This window comes from Pagrus major, chromosome 12, assembly GCF_040436345.1.
Source record: "Pagrus major chromosome 12, Pma_NU_1.0".
Classification (NCBI taxonomy): Eukaryota; Metazoa; Chordata; class Actinopteri; order Spariformes; family Sparidae; genus Pagrus; species Pagrus major.
This window is the reverse complement of record NC_133226.1, coordinates 3756966-3762899: the sequence shown is the minus strand read 5'-3', so window position 1 is coordinate 3762899 and position 5934 is coordinate 3756966.

Below are 5934 nucleotides of genomic sequence, written 5' to 3'. Positions count from 1 at the left end.
TGTTCCTCTTCGCCGCTCCTTCATCTTCAAGTTACATCACGGCCGTCGACTCAACTAATCACATCCTGTAGGAGCCTTCAAAATAAAAAATCTATAAGGCCGAAACAGCCTCGTAGTAATGAAAAACACCCAACTGAAATCAGCGAAGCGATACACGGTGATTTCAATATCTTTTACCACAGTTACTCAATTTGTACAATGTTCTGAAAAACAAAGTGGCTTTTTAAAAGCCTTTACTCTGAAGGTCACAGTAGAGTGGCAGTACCTCCGGCCGACTCCACGCTCTCTTTACTGGCGTTTGTCGTGCAGGGCAAATGTAACAGCGCCCCCTGCTGCTACAACAAGTGTGTCGCAGCAGCGGTGTCTCTTGCACAATAACGTGTAGTCGTAAACATGGTCTTGGAAGTGTATTTGTTTGTTTCTGTATTTATTTTGGTTCTTTTGGTAATTTTAATGTAATTTTTAAGTCGTGTCATATTTATGCTGTGAACGAACGGTTCCTGCAATTCATACATGTGGCATTTCACATTTCACTGTAGTCCTGACAGCAGAGGGCAAACCTGACCAAGTGACAGAGCACAGGACAGGAAACAGTTCCCACCAACAAGTGGGACTAAGATGAACTGACAGCTGACTTTGGAGGACACATTTGAGTATCCTCCACTGACAGAAAAAGAACTTTCTTGGTTATGTAACAGATTTAAGAGCAGATATGTGGATTTCATGGACGTCTAGACATACCTGGAGTCCGAATTCCTTATTTGTTCCAAGTAGTATTTACAGCAGTGGATAAAGTATTAGAAATTCCTTTTAATATAACACAATCCAATACAAACCCTGCACAACGTAGTTTAAATGTGACCAGATTTTATTGTCTAGATAATCTATTGAACAGACTGTACAGGTGTACATGTTAAGATCGAAATGTAGTATATTATTTTAGAATTAGTAGTCCCCCCATGTACATTGTAATAGTCCTATTTTTAATAATTAGGAGAAACTGGTGATTATTTTTACAAGGTACAACAAAGAACTTTAAGTTTTTGTTGATTCTGGTGGCCTCATGGACAAAAGAAGAGGGTCTTTATGGCCTTATGGTGAAACAAAGTAAACTTTGTTTTCATGCCATACCACCAGACTAGAGAGCTGCTTCTCTCCTCAGACTGTGAGACTCATCTTTTCATCATCAACTCTCCACCATAAAAAAATTAATTTGATGATTCATCCAACCTGGATAAGTCAGACTCCAAGGCATTCAAGGATAAGGAGACCATAAAATTAAAATGTAGTCACTATCTACTCACCCTCAAGCCAATGGAAAATTGGCGTAGTTTCATAGTCCACAAAACATTTCTGGAGCTTCACAGCAAAACAGTGTTGCTGCATTCTTCTAAACAACTGAAGTAGCTGGAGGCTTGTTTATAAAACAATAAAAGAACTGAAATAAACCCCATAAAATGACTCCATACAGCTTATCTGGCATTATCCAAGTCTTCAGAAGCCCTGAGATCCCAAACTGATTTGAAAAGACATTATTTACACTCTCAGTGCACGGTCACCCAGTTCAGACGGGGTGTGCACTATTGCCTTTAGCTCAGAAGCTACAGTGAAGATTTTAGCTTTAAACAGGGTGTAAATAACATCTTTTCAAATCAATTTGAGATCTCGGGGCTCCCAGAGAATTGGATTACGCTGCATGAGCTGTCCATTGAAAGATTTTTGAGATTTTTTTAAATTTATTTTTTTTACATGTTATCGCATGTGCCCAGCTCAGGTGTTTAACAGAATGCTGCAACAGTGTTTTTCTGTGAAACTCCAGAAATGTCTGTTTGGACTACAAAACATCACATGACTTTCCATCTGCATAAGGTTGAGGAGATAATGACTGAGTGTTAATTTTTGAGTGAACTTATCCTTTAAGAATAACTATAATAATAATTACACAGAAATAACCGGTCTGTTCACTGATGGACTTGTTTGTTTATGTAGGTATTAAATTGAGACTGATTCATAACCAGTTAAACGTTCCTTCTTGTATGTTTAAGTATGGGGTCATAAGCCAACAGTGATTGTAATTATTTTTATGTAGTATTCTATACGTGTTAATCCCTGTAAAGTTGTCCTAGTTCACAAATAAATGATCAACATGAATCCTGTGTAAATGTGTGTAAAGCTCAGATGTAGCTGGTGCCAACTGAACCTGTCATCAAGCTCCAACACCACCCAGTTATTACACAGCATTCTCACTCTGTCTGAGGAGTTTCCAAGCTCAGACATATGGCTGTCAGTGTGTCAAGTAGTGCATGATGAATTGTTTCTGTTATCCAACATGAATCTGCATCAACCAGCCAGACATTCCCACTTCAATCATTCTGAAGTCGTCTCACACAAAGAGTCTGCGCTGAGTCTGGTCAGATTTTCCAACCCCTGCAAACATAACACTGGACACAAAGACAAGCAGACACATTAAAGACAGATGAACAACTTGTTCTACATATTAGAAGAGAGGACAACAATAGTTCCACACAGGAGCTGTGGTCACCTGCAGAGCAGAATCACAGAGCTGATGTTTGTTACAGGAAGAATTCAGTTTGATCAGCTGATCTCTCTCTGGTTGAGGAGCACATATGGTTTGACCAAACAACTGTGTCATTTGTGGAATTCTTGTTCTTATTTGAAAAAGTTGAGCTGAAGAGAGCCGAGGCCTCCAGCTGTGTTTACACATCACTGGCGGTTTACAGCAGATGTTCGTGTTGTTTGTTTATCATGCACGTTGTAGGCTACAAACAAATGATGTTTTATAAAGTGACAACACTGTGGCTAAGATCTGGTCAGGTTCCTTCTCCTTCTTGTCAGAGGGCTCATGACCTTGATCCTAGGATCATTCTTCGATGCAACCATGGTATAGAAAGTCTTTCTTTTATTTTTTAAAATGTTCTACATCAGTGAAGAAGGCATCTTTTCCCTTATGTGTTTCTTCAGCTTTGTGATCTGCTGTGCTTTCTTCCGCTAATGAGTTGCTGGTCAGGTACTCTCTGGAGGATGTGGTGCCAGGGATGGTGCTCAAAGTCCCTTCTAACATTATTTTTAGGTTATAATAAGATAAGATAATCCTTCATTGATATCCTATACAGAAAATATGGGTGCTGTAGCAGCACAGGACAGAATAAGTGCAAGAATAGTGTGCTAACATTTTCACAAATAAAGTTGTTTCATGAAATTACCAAAAACTGGCTGACATAGCAGGTTGTTAATTAGTATAAGAGTATTGGTTAGTTTCTGGGTCTCTGTGCAAAATATAATGAAGCTGCAACTTTCACACCACACAAGTAACCAGTTAACATCTGGCTTTTGTCTTTAATGTGAATGGGTACAACTGGAATTCATTCTGCAGTAGTCACTGATTTTTTGGCTCCAGCTCCAGTCGGCTGTGATGGAAACACGACAATCAGATAGGCACGCTAATTTTCGCTCCATTTCCATTGGTGAAGAAAGGGACGTTCGCGGTGAATATCCTTTCAATCGCTCTTTATTCAAGCAGCACAATCAGCATTGGGTTTGAAAGAGAGACTTTGAAATAAAAGATAAAAAAGTAACCACTGTTACTGTTCAAATAGAAAGGCAACTTGTTTCCTGGCAATGGGAAAGGAATCTATTTCCTATTCATTGCAAGTTTCTTCTTGTTTAAAAATTGTAAAAACAATATTGCTCATTTTGGTGTAAAAATGACATTATAGAGTAAGGTGTGCACTGTACAATACTGGAGCCCAAAGGTTACATCGACCCAAAAGCAAGTTCTTGCCCAAGAACCCCTGAAAAGGTTAATCCGGCCATCTTCGGGAGAGACTGGTTTTCCCAGGCTGCTTGCCTCTTGGTGGATGGGGGTTTAACATGCTGACAATAAACTGGCTCTACCTGTTTCAAGTCTAACCAAGGACCTGTAAAGTAAAGATAAAATGTTACTATGTAAAGTAGGTGATATTAAATGTTCTTAAGTAGCAGATGTAATCTTGTGGCAATGAATGTACTTAGTGTCAAAAATAAAAGTAAAAGTAACTTACGGGGCACCCCAGTAGCTCAGCTGGTAGAGCACACACCCCACGTACACAGGCTTCGCCCTCGCCACGGCGGCCCAGGGCTCCAGTCTGACCTAAGGCCCCCTACTGCATGTCATCTCTCCCATGACTCTCATCCAACCCCCATCACCTCTCAACACTCTCCTTCCTCTCTGTTTCAAGTTGATTAAACTTAAAGTGTAGTTTTTTTTTTTCAGACCACTTCTGAACTTATAAACATGAGTTCTTACAACTCGAAGTCTTTTGACTTTAAATGATGAGCTGGATGAATGTAACGTACAATCAACTCATAGAAATACGTTTCTAAAGAAACACGATCAGCATGTTGGCAGACTTCCCAGCATGCATTGTTTGAGAGGTAAAACTCTCCTGAGACCCTTCTTTTTTTATAGTTTGAAGAAACCATATGTTATGAAAACTTGCTGTTTGCCTTTAATACATTTTGAGAGAAGTCACGGTTCTTTTTTCCACAATATCGAAAACGTATTGAATTCAGTCTGTACTTTATCAAACTGTCACACTTTCCCTCAATTTATCCTCAGTTGGTTAACATAAAGCCTTTGTGCTAAAACTGGAACAAAGTAGCACCAATAGGAGCTGCTGTTTCTTGTGTGAAAGGAAGAGTTGACTCTTGAAAGTACTCTTCAAATTTAAAGAAAACTAATTTAATTGTAATGGTTGTCAGTGTCACCAAACAGTGACTGATTCAACCCAACATCTTAAGTTAGCTGAAAATGTATTTTCAAGTTCAGTTAACTTTAAATTGTGTTTCACAAAGAAGAAAACTTAAAAGATTTTAAACAAACTATTCAAATTAACTCAAATATTTAAGGCAGCAATTGAACTTAGACTTTATGTTGAAACAGCTTAACATGATTTACAGTGTAGTTTTAAGAATACATTCAAGGTCAGAATTTAAATATTTACAATATTAATGAGATAATGAAACAAACTCAGAAATGTGTATTTTTCCACAAGTGAATAAACAAGCTGCTCTCAGAGGTCCCAGAACACTGTTTGAAGCTATAAAGGTGGCAGGGTCCGCCACATATAAACAAAGTAAAACAGTATAAACTGTGTTGTCCTTTAAGGTCAGTTTGTTTATTCAGTCATGAAAACAAAGAGAATTTGATTATTTAGTTTGTTTAGGCAGAAAAAATCTTTCTCTTCTCATTAACATGTCTTCAACAAAACTACAGACTGCTCCTTTAAGTACAGTACTTGAGTAAATGTACTTAGTTATACAGTATCACTGATGGCAAGGACTTCTAAACTGACAAAAATGAGACCATGGACCCCTGTTTGAAGAGAATATATCCCAGGGTTCCACATCTGATAAGAATTTTGCTTTTATATGTTTTATCACACACAGTGTATGAAGCCTGCGACCAAAAGAGTCACGCTGTCTGCTGCTGTCACTTATGGTTGTAATAAATGTGAAAATAAATGATTTCCCTTTCTTCTGGGGACCCCATGGAACGCCCTCAATGACCCCTGGGGCTCCCCGGACCCCACTTTGAGAGCCATCGTTTTGGCTCCAACACAAAATAAGTAAACCCACACACACACACCAGCAGCTGGACATCATCGTTATTTTATGGCATTCAGTTCCTGCTTTTGTTAGTCTTTGTTCATCTGAGACAGGCTGCGTGAAAGGGGTTAAATCACGTGTGATCTTGGAAACTCGTAAAAGTGTCATTAGAAGAGGACAAAGAAATCCCGCAGTGAGCTGTAAGATCCCCTGCAGTCATCCAGCCCAGCAGCTCACTGAGCCTCCTCCTCAGCCTCTCCCTCTCCCTCTGTCGGCTCTGCACGCACTGAGTCTGTGTCAGCTTGTGTCTGTCTGCGGGACACGAGG